The sequence below is a fragment of the Puntigrus tetrazona genome, chromosome 9, assembly GCF_018831695.1.
Source record: "Puntigrus tetrazona isolate hp1 chromosome 9, ASM1883169v1, whole genome shotgun sequence".
Classification (NCBI taxonomy): domain Eukaryota; kingdom Metazoa; phylum Chordata; class Actinopteri; order Cypriniformes; family Cyprinidae; genus Puntigrus; species Puntigrus tetrazona.
Genome location: NC_056707.1, coordinates 3989520 through 4005390, shown reverse-complemented (window position 1 = coordinate 4005390; position 15871 = coordinate 3989520). Strand labels below are relative to the sequence as shown.

Genomic DNA, 15871 nt, shown 5'->3' with positions numbered 1-15871 from the left:
TGTTACTTTTTGATGTATGCTAAAATGTAAAATAGGGTTAGGGAGGGAAAAAAAAATACCATCTTCCCCACTGGACCTGTATAATAATTGCTGACTAGCCGAATCACTTAGTGTTGGCATAAATAGCCTCGTCCAATAAGGAGAGCTCTTTTCACTTACTGTAAATAGAAACAGTTTTTTTTCCCCGGTCTGCTGCCTATGATATAACTGCTTAGGATAGCCACGGGTGATAAGCCAATCATCATTTTTTGTCTGTATAGATGTTTACACGTGACAAGAATTTTGTCAGCATCTGTACAATCTCACCTTATTATTGTTTTTCTCCTAATCAGAATAATAAAACCATTCATCTCCACCATCCTCTGCTTTCTTGTCATGCGTCGTGACAGGTCCCCCGCATTAGAGAATTTCGTGAAGTAGACAATCTGAGTCTTTCCTCAGATTAAACTCACGCCTGACAGATGGCATCTAACAAGACCTGAAACATCACAGACAAGAAGTGGACCCAAGGTTGTGGAGAACTGGACTAAATTTAGCTCCCTGTTGAGCTCTTAAACTTTATCACTCCTGGTATTTGTCCTCAATGACAAATTAACAGCCTTCGCCCCACGCTTGGGTTTCCTTTCAGGAGACAGAGCTTAAATTCTTTCTAACTACCCTGAATTTACTACTCTTCTGCTGTTCACAGGACAGAATGAATGCCGGGACTAAAGTAGAGGAGATAAAAATTTATGGTATCTTGCAATTTAATGGTTGAAAAGATGCAATTTGAAAGATCATAAATTGTGAAGGAGTGCACGCTCCATTGAGCTTGATTCAGTGCTTGCTGTTAGAAGTTGATTTGCGAGTGTCTGCAGAGTGTGATTAACGACCCGATGAGCCCGAGCACCGCTAACCACGTTACCACTAATGCTGCTCATTAGAATAAATAAAATAAATTGACTGCAGCTCTATGAAAACTCTGTAATGGTTAAAAATCAAAGAACGTCACCCGCCGGCCTGGATTTAGCTCCTGGGTGTCTGCGGTGGTGACGGGGCCGAGGGGAACCTGCAAGGACCCAGCCGCCCGGGGAAATATGGCATTGGATTGTTTCCTTGACTGGTAATCACATGTCAGGGGCCTTTTTGCTCTGAAAACCATTTGAGGAGAAGCGAGTTATAATGCATAAAATTGCATTTCAAGCTGATAATCGCTCGGTCGCTTGAAGATTACGCTTGTTGCTGTTGTTTTTTTTCCCTGCCCGTGGCCCGGAGTGCCAGTAATAGTCCGTGCGCTCAGTGTTTTAGCTCTCTTTGCTGTCACTCATTTGAGGAGGCCTCTGGAGCCGGATTGCTTCAGACGGGGCCCTTCGGCCTGATAGCGTCATCGCTCACAGAAAACATGGAAATTATGGGAAGAGGCACGGAAATAGAGTGTGGATCCAAACTGATTTAGCTTGAAACTTAACTTACTTAAAGGGATAGTTCATCCAAAAATGAGACACGAGAGTGAGAATTTTTTGGGTGAACTGTCCCTTTAAAAGAGCAGGTGAAAGGTTGTGAGAGTTGATTCTTCACTCCATTCCCTCACCCTTTCTTAATTTCTTTCTTCACCTAATTCAAGATGTACAGATCAAAAACTCAAGTAGAATTGAAATTGGATTTTCTGTTTCTATCTTTCTTGAGATTTATTTGAATAAATGTGCCTGTTTCTTTGTTATAGATAATTGATTTCTTGGATAAATTGTCCGACGCGTCGTTAAAAATCAATGCCCAATAATTAATTTTATGTTGTACACTTTTTTTTTGAACCAGTCAAAATGGCTTTTTTGATTTTTCGTCATTGGATCAGTTTTGATGACAATGAGGTCAAAGGTCATGTAGATCCTGAAAATGGATTCACATTATGGATCTTGCTCCGGAAACATGGTGCTTATCCACTCAGATTAAGACTATACACATTGTTGATTAATCACTTTATTTATTTATTCACCAGAGTTAAGGCAAACCTTCTTAAATGTCATAAAAACATCCTTAATGCAAAGCTTCTCAAAAACAGCAGTTACAATTTTACTAATTCATATTTTCACCTCCTTCTTAACATGCCTAAGTGCACATTTTACAAGCATATTTTCATGTTTTAATTTGTTATGAAGTTATTTTGATGTGCTCGCCAACATGCAAAGTATTTGCTTAAAATTGAACGAATTACATATAAAGTTAATGCATTTCATTGTAATTTCTTCATTGCTAATGTGTAATTACAAAGTATGTTTAAATACGCATCATATCAGTTTCAACAGAATTGACATGAAGTGTATTTTAGTTTGATGTAAATGCTCGTCAATCCAAGACAATAAAGCCATATTTAAAAATATATTCAACAGGCCACTTTATCCATGTTTTCAAAGACATTAAAAATAAATAAGCTATTATATAGAAATTATATGTAAAAATATTAGTACTTACGTCGTACTTAAATTAGTCAAAAAATTTTTTTCAGGTGAATTAATTATTAAATATTAATTGAATTTTACAGAGATTGTCACTCAAACACATTGCATCACACAGACTGTTGATTATGAATAAATACTGGCATCTTCGACTACAGCAGGCTCACAGGAAACTATAGAAACAGTGCTCCAGCTAAATGTAAATGTGCTGGTTTGTTTTTCATAAATATTTCAAAAACATTTCTGTAATGGAGGAAGTGGTGAGAGCTCTGGCGGTGAGTGTGTGGGCACGCTGTCAGCCTGTGTGTGTGTGTGTGTGTGTGTGTGTGTGTGTGTGTGTAGAGGGCTCCCTGAGGTGTTGATTCTCCCCGTTGTTTCTTTTTCTCTTTCTTTAAAATAATCCCGTGGTCGCACCACAACATTTATGGCACATTCCTTGAGAGAATTTCAGGGTACCCTGAAGTAATTAAAGAGGAATTCATTTCAAATTTATGTTTTGTCCCTTCGACGATTTCCCAAGATATTTCCTTTCAGACACAGAACAATGTGCTCAATGACTCGATTATGTTTGTTTGTATTTATTACGTCGGGAGCGCTGTAAATAAGCCATGTTCATCTGTTGCCAGCCTAAAACTTTCGTATCTGAGGGTTGCCAAATGACAGGGTCAGAGCGACGCCGACACACACCGCAGCGTTTGTCACATTGCGCTAAATTCTGTGGCATTTGCACACGAGGAAACAATGGCGCGTGAAAACGAGGGGAGAGTTAGTTTTTCAGAGCTCATTCACACGCGTTTGTTGGCCGGTTATCAGAGGAGCGCTTCAGGTTTACCGTGTGTGTAAACGACAATCGCGCGGCGCGGCGCGTCTGAATGCCGTTTTGTTTTACAGAACAATCCAAATCCGAAAGGAGCATGTCACAATGTAATCATTTATTGTATTGATTTATTTTGTTTCTTTTCGGGGACGAGAGGCGGCACGTAGTAGAATGTGTTTTATGAGGCTGGTTTCGTAAGATCCACAACTGAACTGTTTATGCAGTGACTGGCCCGTATAGAAAATATACTCATACATTACACGCCTTCATAAGAAGACATTAGTCATGCTGACTTTTATCCCGCAACACCAACACGACGCATCTTTCTAGCGTCAGAGGATTTTATTACTTTCCGAAGACCTTCGTGTGTGTACAAGCCCATTTAGTGTACATAAAGGAACTATTCTTTTTCACAAAAGCCCTACCGATGACGTAACGCAGACGTATTATAGTACATTTAGACGGCTCGACTAGCTTTTGCGACAGTTTTTTTTCCGTACTTCGTTTACGGCCGCTCTTCGTTACGAAGGCTGGTCCCGAAGCCGCGAGAAGCGGCGCGAGCATAGGCCGCACGGCTAATGAAATCACTTTTAGCAGCTCTTCCGGCGTCTGCCGGCGTATGACGGGATCACCTGCGCCGTGTTTGTTTGAGCGCCTCCGAGGTCAGAGAGACGGCAGCAGGTACGGCGCAGGGGAGCGCGGGGGCGGCGGGTTGAGAGGGGCTTCTGTTCTAATCGCACCTCGCTCCAAACTTTAACCAACACTCTCCTCATCACAGTGAAGTGGCAGGTCAGCGCTGCTGTGAATAGACCTCATCAGCGAGGGCCAGAGATCAAATCCTCACATTACTGGAGGCACAGTCACCTCTACGACCCCGCCAATATCGCACGCCTAACGCAATTATTTGCAATCAGCAAATGTGCGATTCATTATAAAAGATTTCTTACCCCGATATAATTTGCTATTGTTCGCAGGGGGAAAAAGCCACACAAAGGGCCTTTTTAAGTGTTATTGTAGAGAGCAGGGCCCTTTGTTTAAGACACTTTCATATTGCGGCAGTTAAAGTCTGATTAAAGTCTGAAATGGAGAGATGAAAATGAGCTCGTGTAATGTAGCAAGTCTTGCTGGGAAGGAAATGGCTGGTGTTCTCGTACACACTCTCTATTGAACTGATTTGTAAATAGACTTTTTGACAAAAATCCTACAATTTCTGTGTCACTTTTCCTGCCGGTTATATTTTTCTCCTGATTGTAGGCGAGAGAACCGCTGGGATATAATCAGACGCCGTGTTTACCGGAAAGTTTGTCTCTCTAAACTGTGTTGGAGAGACTTGGGAACGCGTCGGATTGTATTTAAGCGCATAAATATCAAACTCCGAGACTGTTGTTTTCCAAACCTGTAATATTAAGTTTTCTTTATCAGCACATTTTCAGGGGAAGCCTTTTATTTAAGTGTTTGCTTAAAATGTTTCTGGAATGACTTGGTATTTGTCTCTAGCATTTGAGTGTTGGAGTCACACGCTATTTGTCCTCAGCATTTGCTTTGGCATTTGAAATCGGTACAAAGTAACAAACGGTTCAAAGAAACGCAAACGTCCTGCGTGACTAAACGCGTAAATGTAACGCCGCGCTGGCTGATTAATGGTGGATTCGCGCGCGCCTCGGATGTGTACGATTAGCAGGGGTTAAACATGTCTGTTGTTGAGCGTTTGAGTTGGAAACTCTCTCGTTCTGGTTTCGCTTGTGCGCCTCATTAACGACCAACAAATATCTTTCTCATTTGCATATTTCCCAGCGTCTATCCATAGGGTTTCTTTCTCTTTTTTTTTCCGCAACTGCAAAGACTATCTTCTGCGTATATCTCCACCTTCCAGACTGTAATGCAATTATGCACACTTTTCAAGAAACCGCTTAATGCGACGCAATTAAGACCGTTTTTAAAAAAAAAAAAGGAAAACCTGTTCATTTCGGGTTTTAAGGGAACTGCTATTTAACAGTCTCTATCATATATGGTTGTCATTTGATGGAAAGTTATATTTAACACTCTGCTTCTCTGTAACTTTTGATTTGTTGCAACATAATCAGGGAAAAAATGCCTTTCTGCAAAACTCCAGAAACGTGCCTGTTCTCTGCCGAAATGAACACTGAAATGGACATATTTGCTCAAATGGAAATATTTTAGCATGCTTATTAAGCTAAACTAGTTAAGTGACCGTATAATAAAGTGCCCTAAAAATGAATACATATATTTTCCTAACACAATCGGCTATGCATTGCTTTTGTGATTTTTAGTAAAATTGCCCACTAGCTCACCTAGTAAAATCATAAATAACATACTTTTTTTAAGAATAGGGTGCACATATTGACTCTTAACTAGGAGTTTTATTAATTGCTAATTCCTATTAATACTTAGCAATGTATTTGTTAAGTTTAGGTATGGAGCAGGATCAAGGGATCTAATACGGTCATGTGTAAGGCATTAATATGTGCTTCATAAGTTCTAATAAACACAAATATGCTAGTAATAGGCATGCTAACAAGCAATTAGTTAATAGTGAGAATTGGTCCTAAAACAAAGGGTTGCAGATTTAGTAGTAGTAGTAGTAGTATTTTTAAAGAAGTTCAGCAATGACATTAAATTGATCAAAAGTAACAGTAACAACATTTTTTTTTAACTGTCCTTTTGAACTTTCTGTTAATTAAACAATCCTGAAAAATGTATTAAGCAGCACAACCGAAGCATTAGAGACTTCTTTCATTCATCTACTCCAAACCTTTGAACAACAGTGTATCTTATAATAGGCTGATTTAAGGGACATCTCATTTGGATCGCATCGCAGTTTAAAATGAAAATAAAGTGCTTTTTTTCACACTCTCACATGCACTCTGTGCAACTCTGGGATCTTGGTTTGGATGTTAGTCGTGTCAGCAATAATCAGTCACACTAAATAGCTCACAACAGTAGAGATGACTCTAATTATCAGGCTGTTCGGGCTCTGGATGAGCGTGTGTGGGAGAGAGAGGAAGGAAGCTGTCATCTGTCAGGAAGAAGAATCCACAATCCTTCAGCACATGTTTATACAGTAAACTAACTTCACCAACTTCTCTGTAATTCTGCCTGCTCGCTGGAAGCCAGAAAAGACATTTCCAGAAAGAAAAACACCAATGAAATATTTATCCTGGACAGCGATGGAATCCAAATAGACTTTATCTGAAGGATTCCCTTTGGATTTTTGTTCTGGAATGAAAGTAATCTCATATGCGTCTGCTCTATAATTTCAAAAGATCTCAAACTATTCTGTGATTTTTTTTTTTTTTTTTTTTTTTTTTTTCGAGATACCACTGTCAGCAGTGACGTTCTTCAATATGAGCCCAAACATTTCTAAGACAAAACATTCTGAGCTATGTCGTCTGTCTGTTTCATTTCTTCTGTACAGTTCTTCAGAGAAGCACCAAACTGAGAACTCTTTTAGGAAACCTGAACCTCGAAATAGCAATAGTTAAAAATATAACAAAAAATAATGCAGTGCAAGCATGTTGGTCCTTGCAAAATTTTTACATAGTTCACCTTTTAAAAGTGTACTTAAGTGTCAAGAAACTAAATCGAAAACCCTCTTTAAGTGACTTAAACTTTGATTTTATTAATGTTATATTATCCACAATTACAGTAAAAATACAAAGATCTGAAGAGCACTACGGATGCCAAATGCACAGTCAGTACAATAAAGCACACTTCTTTTTCACAAGGGAGATAAAAAGTGTCTTCCAAATGCATTCATGTAATCCTGTGTGTTTTAGAATAGAGCTCAACAATGTCTCAGAAGTGCGCAATCAAGTCAGACGTGAACACAAACATTTTTCGTCATATTCTTTCAAGAGGATTTTGGGGGGGAAAAAAACAGAGACAAAATTGATTCTTGGCTAATGCATTCTTGTAGTTCAAAAAGTAGAGCATGGTGCTAGCAACGCCAATGTTGATTCACAGGAAACGCATCGCTTTGGATAAAAGCGACTGCCAAATGCATGACAAAGAACACTGTTAAGGGAATAACATCATTTATTCATCCACGCCGATCACAGAAGAACATGGACAGAAGAACGTTGGGAACCAAACAGGTGATGGTTGCTGAAAACAGAATTGCAAGATAGAAACTCTCAATTATGAGGAAAAAGTTGGAATTGTGACTTCATAGGCTGTCACAAAATTGAGATTTTTTGCAAGTCTACTTTTTTTGCGTAATTACGACTACCTCTCACAAATCTGACTTTATAATCCTCAGTTGTGGAAAAAAATACTACGGAAGTCAATAGCTACCGTGTTTTTGTGTGTGTGTGTGTGTGTGTGTGTTGTGCAGTGGAAAGAAAAATCGTGCGTGTTTGAAGAACATGAAAAAACATAATTGTGTTTTTAATCAGGCATTTTGGAAGTAAAGTTTTCTTTTATCATATTATCGATATTTTTGTCTATTTTTATCGTGTGTATGCATGACGTGAAGTTAAATTCATGTAGCTACCTGTGTGTGTGTGTGTGTGCGTGCGTGCGTGTCTTAGCGCAAGACAAAGAAGACGAGAGTGTTTGTGTGTGTGTGTGTGTGTGTGTGTGTGCCGGGGCCGAGTGGTCCCGCAGTGTTGAGGGGACGTGTGTGGGAGGGGACCGCCTGTCAAGAGAGCTCATGGAAAGATAACAATAAATGTCTAATAATGACAGTTAATGAGCTTGATTAAGTTGATTTGTTATGGAAAAAAATGTGAGGGCAGAGGAGAGGCATGTAGGCACCGTAATAAGAGATTCATTTTAATAGATACAAATTCAGTGGGGTTTTGAAACACAATGGGGCTGCATGGAAAATTAGCTGGAAGTACAAAGGGACACTAGATTAATTCTGTCACAGACATATTTGCCGTAATTGCACCAGCCATCTCATGTCTGAGTTCACCTGCCGCTTATGACTGTAAGATTTATATTATTTTATCCGCTTTTCTGAGAGACTGACATCGGGGGGCCAGAAACACGGACGTGAAGTTTATACGTTTGTCTTTTATCTTTTATCCCATCCTCTAGCGAAGTTGTAGTTCGGTGACATTTGAAGCGATGTCACATCCAGCTGTGTAATTACGTTTTTTTTTTTTTTTTTTTTTCTCCCCGCATGCACAGGGACTATTGTATACCTGTTCTGTTATCCACTTTACCTGCCTGCCTTCCAAGCAGATGAATGAAACCTCCACAAGAACGCCACAATGTCTTTGTAAACAGCTTTCTATCATTCCGCTCCCTGCACATTTCCTCAAACTTTCATTGAATTTGATGGGGGTTTTTTTTTTGCCGTCTGCGTGAAAGCGCGTCACCTTTTGGGAGGGTTAATTAGGAGAAACCTGTTGAGAAACTTCCAATGAGGGTTTATGATGGAGCGTATTGAGAGCATTCAGATCCTCATCATATTCCCCCACAGCCGTGTGCGTGTGTGTGTGTGTGTGTGTCTCCAGAGGGACCGGTTTAATTGAATACATTAAAGGGCAGGAGAGCTGCAGGCCTTATTTATTTGCTTGCTGTCTCAGGCTTGTTTAAATGAGACCCACTGCTGCTTGGGCTCTGAGCTCTGCTCCTCTGGGTGATGCTCTCTGGGTAAACACGTGCTGTTTAGCTGCCATCAGTGTCGTGTTCCTGTTATCCAAAATGTTATTTATAAATGTTGCACCCTTGAGTGGAAAAGACACTCTGTCAGCCAGTGAAACCATCAAAGACGCCCTAACCGGTTGGAGACGTGCGCCGCTTCGCAGCAGTGAGAGCGAGTTACCAACAAAATCCATTCATATTCACCACCGAAACAGTGTCTAGTTTCTAAATATAAAACAAATGGCTGACTGTGACGTTATCCCCCTTGTAAATATAAACGAATCCTTGAAAAGTATCTGGATATCTCACGTTTGAATGTGCATAAGTGCAAATGGGATTCGAGGGGTTTTTCAGCAAACGATGACTTTTCTTCTGGAGGGATACGATGCTTTCATGCTATTGTTTTGTCATTTTCAGCTTAAGTTAGAGTTCACTTTCACTGGATGGAATAGAGCACCTCAGACATTCTTAAGTATTCTTGTATCATGTATTCTTCGTATTGCATTTCCATGATATGTCAATAATCACAAAATCTCAGTAAATCAGTCGGTCAATATCTTTTGAACAACATGCACAGTTCAGCACACTCGTAAAAACAACAGAAATGAAATACTTTATGAAATAGAAGTAATATCGTACTTAAAAACAGGAAAAATGTAATGTTGTGCACAATATATTGCATGCAAATTGACAAAAAAATCTTTTTCTCTTTTGAGAGATCTTGTTTAAGTACTTAAGTTTTTGGAATATAAAGTCTACTAAAATATACTATATACTATCCTGTACTATATATAGTATATACTCTTCATTTCAAAACATAATTAAAATGAAAACATAGTTATTACACATTTTTATGATGAAATTGCAGTTTAAATATATTATCATTAAATGTAATATAAAATTTCACATTAGTTCAAATGATAATGAATCGCTTTTTGGTGAGACAACCTATCAAAGCAACTGCGCTTTAAGACATTATTAAATATGATTTCAAATGTATTTTAAAGTAAATCCTTCGTTTTGAAGTTATTACAAAATGCACTTTTTAAAAGCGTACTTAAGTGCGTTAAGAAACGTAGTCATAAAAATCCCATGTCTCCAAATACACTTAAATGGCTCGTTTAATTAATATAACGTTGCATTATTAAACGTTTTTTAAGATTTTGAGTACACTACAAGGGCACATTCACTAGAATGAAGTGCACTCACTTTATTCACAAGGCAATGCAGATTCGTCTTGTCTTTTTTTCCTAGCCGGTGAAGTGTCAGTGATTACCCGTGTATCTGTTCATTCAGTTATTGCAGATGACAAAAATATAATCTTCAAGAGCTAATTAAAAGTGCTAAATGGTGAAGTTTGGAGGAAGGTGTTGTGGCGTGGACTGGCTGATTTGTGTTTTATCAGGAGGTCATAACTCACCGCTGTCCTCCTGGAGTCTGCGGCATTCATCACCCCTCAACACAAAACACCAGCCCCCCCCCGCCACAATCTATCTCAGCGCAGCAAATGAATGCACGTCGCCGCACGCTATGCCTCATTTTTGTCATTTTCTAGTCCACTGAATGTTTTGTACTTTTGTGAAACTCTTTGACAGGTACTCCACACACTGGAGTCTAAGGGTTTGTGTGGGCTGCTGAAACGAAGCTAATCATGCCTTTATTTCTGGACAGGGCTCTTCTCACAGGTTCCAGTGCGTCCCAAATATCAACACCAATCTCTAATCACAGACATAATATTGCATTTACCATAATAATATGACATATTCAAGAGCGAATCGTTTTAATGCAAAGCGGCACTTTTATTTGTCCCATTTTGTTCTTATTTGTGGGTATCGCCGCATCTTTTATGATATTAACACGAGCCGTTTTGATGTGCACTTATAGTGTGCTTCAAATCTTGAAAGCGTACTTTTAAAAAAACATATGTATAACACTCTTAAGTGCACTTTTGAACAAAATCACACTTTGTAATGCTGTCAAATTAAAGGTTTTACTTTAAAGTACACTGTAGAAAGTCATATTTTAATGTGCTCTTATTGTGTTACGTGTTGACTAACATTCAACAGCAGATTATTTGATTATAATTTTAACTGTAGCATTTAAAGCATCTGCATCATTACATTGCACAATGTATTTATGAATAAAATATATATATATATATATATATATATATATATATATATATATATATATATATATATATATATATATATATATATATAGTATATTCTTTTGAGTTTAAAATGATCTGGATATATTTTATTCTATTTTTGTACTAATTCTGTACCAAATTATGCTACTTTTGTTTCACACAGTTAGTCTGTTAACTTTTTTTGCAGGGCTGCATCCTAACCTTTAGTGGATGAAAACAATGCAAATTATATATATATATATATATATATATATATATATATATATATATATATATATATATATATATATATATATATCAGTGACATTCAAAGCCATTTCAGCAGTACATGCACCAATGTATCATGCACATTAAAACCAAAAAGCTGAATTAAATAGGTCCATTTTCATAAACAACAGCTGTGCTGTTTATGAAAAAAAACTGCTGTTTTTGTTTTTCTTTTTTTTCTTAAATCAAGCTTGATTTTCTTACGTTCACGTCTATGCATTCGGCGCATGCTTTTATGCAAAGAGACTCACGTATCATCGGAGGTTCACCTCATATGAGTTTGTATATTCCCTGGGTATCGAGCCCATGACCTCGGCACGGCTAGCACTAATTTAAGTTTTAAGTTTTTACTGTTTAATCGAACTAGTGAAATAACCGTGAGAGCTCACACATGGACATATTTACCACAACACTTCACGAAAAATGTGAGATTCTTCCTAATTCAAAGTTTCCTTTCAGATGTGCAGGGGTTTGATCTGAGCCGGTGTGACAAACCTGCCTTATCTTCCCCATGACAGGCCTTTGAACATTTGTGTGTGTGTGCGTGTGTGTGTGTGTGTGTGTGTGTGTGTGTGCGTGAAGCAGTGCAATTTAAAGATCACACCTTTTCAGTGTGGAAACAGTGGGCAGTTTCAGAATGAACTTGGTGATTAGGAGGAAAAGTGTGATGCATTTATACTGCGAGTGTGTTTGATAATGAATAAAGATTCGAGCTTTAGACCCAAATTTGAATTTTTTTGTGCCGACTGTGGCTAATGTAGGCAGCGTTTAATCACCCTCAGTGACAGCAGCGAGTGCCTTCATTTAACCTTGAGTGAAGATCATGAATTCTAACGCTTTTAATTGGATACATCATTTAACTGAAGGAATGGAGCAAATTTCGTGCAATTCAAAGCGCTGTGATTGACAGGCAGGGCCAGTAAGGCCTGCCACAATTAAAGAATATCTGCACGCACTGCCCTTGTCACCACACACACACGTGATAGCGCTCTGTTTGATCATCCAAACCCTGAAACACGGCGTACCTCACCTTGTTTTGAAAGGTGATGAGAGCCGGAGGAGAACACACACACAGACATCAAAAAAGTCCACAACAGAAGTCTTTGCTCCCAAAACTGCTTGTCATGATGTTATCAGTGCCGTCAAACCATGTGTAATGTGCATTGTCTATATTTATCATATATGTGTCTTTAAAAGATTTGCATGCATTTTATATATATATCAAATTTAAGTTTTTCTTGTAACGCTGTTTTCATATCCTGCAGTTATGATTGGATTTTAGTTTCTATTTTGCATGTATTCTATTTGCGCGTATAGTTTATAAATGGTTTTCAATCATTTCTCCTCCTTTGAAATATGAGCTCAGTTATTTAGTTAGCGGTGAATGATTACGTGCTTGCTTTGGCTTTATTCCTCCTGCCGTCAGAGCCGAGCCGGGTCACGATATCACTGCATTAGACTATTTAGCATCCCTCCTAATTGAAATGTTTCGAAATCCCGAGCTTTTCCTAGAAGTCTGACTGTAATGACTTTGTCTCTCGCCCTTCTGCAGACAGTTGCCCCTGTGATAAGTCCAAAACTGTGTCAAGTGGCTGATGGTGAAATGCGTTTCCAGACACCTAATTGTTTTCTTGCCTCTGAGAGAGGAGAAATTAATGTGTGCGTGGCAGCCTGGTCCTCTGTGACAGAACCTAACCAGCCAGAGCATGTTTGGTTAAAGAATCAAGCTCCAGGGTGTAATTTGATATTTTGCAATTACATTTTTTTTTCCCTGTGACAATTTTTAATGTATTATTTAAATTATTTTAGCTCTGGGATATATTAGGGGTTTTTAAACAATGCATTACTTCTGGGATTTCGGGAGAATTCAGTCAACACGCTGCGGCCCTGTTTTCCAGAGACTCACGTGTGTTCTCAGAGCGCTGCTGACGTTCTCTTAGACTCTATATATTTGATCTGACGTTCTCAGAAGAAGTTTTTTGAGACTCTATATACATTGATCAAGCTTTAGTCAGAAACTATACATATATTAAATCAGTTTGAAATAAATATATATATACTTGCACACTATAGACAGATAGTCAATTAAATTATTGGATTAATAAAATCAATTCGGTATTTGATTTGTATTAGAGTCATCTCTAATGGTTGGATAAAAATATGTGTGAATAAAATAAAATATAAAATATAATATAAATATAATATATATACTTTTGTGGTAATAAAATTATGTGTTCTGTTGGATAATGTGATACAATAAAAACAAAATTAATATAATAAAAAATTATGTGTTCTGTCACCAAAAAGAAGCGAATAAAAAAGGCACCCCAAAGTGACTAGAGAATAATACATTTATGAAATGCATATAATAATTAATCAAAGTAACATTTAAAAAATAAATGAATAAATAATGCTTTTTTTAACACAAAACTTAGCATTTTATATTATTTAAATTAATTTTTATTATTTTATTATTATTTAAATATTTTATTAAAGTGCATGTCTTGTGTGTTTTAGTAAAGACATTTAAGAGTGCGTAATGTTGCCAAAACCTCAAATCATTATTCGATCATGCTTTACAGTATCTCATCAGTGGCTCAGTGGTTACGAGTGTTGAAGCGAATGTTTGTTTCCGAGCAGTTCTCATCATATAGCATATTTTCGTCTGAATGTAGGCCTCCGGTGCGGGCCGTGTGGTGTAATGAACTGAGGTGAATTGTGTGTTACAGGTTATGTGAGAGCAGATTAATGAGGTAAAAACTAATGAAGCTTACGAGCGCCTCACATCACAGCTGAGAGAGTAACGGATGAGCTCAATAAAACCCGGCCATTGCTCTCTCTCCTGCATACCTCCACGCTGCCCACGTCCCGCTTCATATTAGCTGGACTTAACTGCTACCAATGTACTTCAGATATGTGCTTTTTGTTCATATTGTATTGCAAAACACTCCAGAGTGGATAAGGGACGGGTTTGGCGGTATGGGCAGGTTTAAGGGTGGGTTAAGGTTACGGAGGTACAGAAATTAATTCCCGACGTAAAGTGCATTGTAGCAAACGATTGATATAAAGTAGTAGGTATAAAGTGGGACAGGTTCACTTTACTGTTTTACTCTTGTTCAGCCTGATTCAGAATCTAAAACGCTCATAACACAGATCTGCAGTAGCACATCAGATTGATTAATAATAATTATCAGCTCTTACTACTGTAGGATTAATTACTGCCACACTGATGATGATATTTCATGTAACTGAGCGTCTGACACGCACAACTCAAAAGTCGCGCTTTCTGTTCATCTATGTTATATTCTTGTTTGCAAACAAACATTTTGAGCGATCTGCATTTTAGTGCATTAAAACATGTTGCGTATGAGCACGTGCAGAATGTTTAGGGGATGAATGAGAGGAAGGACACCTCGATATGTTCACAGTATATGATGAAGCACACGACGAGCTGTGTTAGTGATTCATCAAAAATACATGTTCAAACCATCTCCAATACTTTAAATTCATTCTACAAAAAGAGCCTAAGGCTTCAACCAATGATTTATGTTCAGTTTATCAAAAAATAAGGCAAGTTGTTATGTGTGTGTGTGTGTGTGTGTTACTCATTTAGAGGACACGTTAAATATATATATATTTAAAGGACCTATATATATATATATATAAAGGACCTATACATTGGCATTAGGGTGAATGTACTGAACCCAAACACGGGAGCCTGATAAAAATGCTCGCTTCAGGTGGCGCTTAGAGGCTTTAGCAGCTGTAAACATCTTCTAGAAATACGACGATCTTTTTAAACACTTCTTGTTTGATGTTCTCTTTTTTTTCTTTGCGTCCAGCCCTCATGGGTTTTCATTGACCGTCCGGCCTTGCGGTGTCTGGTCGGTGATGTAATGTTGAGGTTTGTGTGCAGTCGGAGGATTCAGATCCTAATATACAGACAGAGCAGCTCTGAGTGACACAGGTGTGAGGAGGACCGCTGTATCAGAGCTCCCCCTTCAGGACCAAACTCTAATACTCTCTCTCTCTCTCTCTCTGTTTCTATTGAGCTGTAAGCTGTGGACTTACACTAGCAGTGACTGAGTAACGCTCCCTATAGAACTGTGTTCAACATTTTAGATGTACGTGAGAATACGCGTCGAATGCACTTACTTAATATAGAAATGTAGATTTTTTTTCTTTTTATCACATGCATCTCCCTGTGATACCGCGCTGGGGCTTTTTCAAATGGCTTTTTCAAAGTCTCCCAAATAGCCTTAATGTCGAGAGAGAGAGAGAGAGAGAGAATTGAGAAGTTCACCCCCCCTGCACCCCGGTCTCTAGAAATTCACTATTTATAATGTCATCTTATCTGGCTTGCTCTGAGGACTGCACTGTGAGTGCACTTGTGCTTTCTTTTGTTAGGGTGAGTTGGCAATTTCCTGTGAGACGGAAGCACTGCAGTCGGGCGTCTCTGCCTGATAACGTCTCTGACATGAGCTGCTGTTAGCATCAGCACGCGGAGCCGGACCAGCGCCGACGGGGACCTGTCAGACAGTCCCAGCATCCTCGGGCGATCCGGTCCAGAGAGCCGTGACCCGCTCTTCT

At 38.5% G+C, this 15871-nt stretch overlaps 1 long non-coding RNA gene across 1 annotated transcript in view; it reads left to right on the top strand.

The window, feature by feature from the left end:
- LOC122351402 overlaps positions 1-15799 on the top strand; it is a 33803-nt gene extending 18004 nt beyond the window's left edge. Inside the window, exon 4 of the long non-coding RNA XR_006251750.1 lies at positions 15689-15799. This is a non-coding gene — a long non-coding RNA (uncharacterized LOC122351402). The remainder of the gene's footprint in view (positions 1-15688) is intronic.
- The last annotated feature ends 72 nt before the right edge of the window (positions 15800-15871 follow it).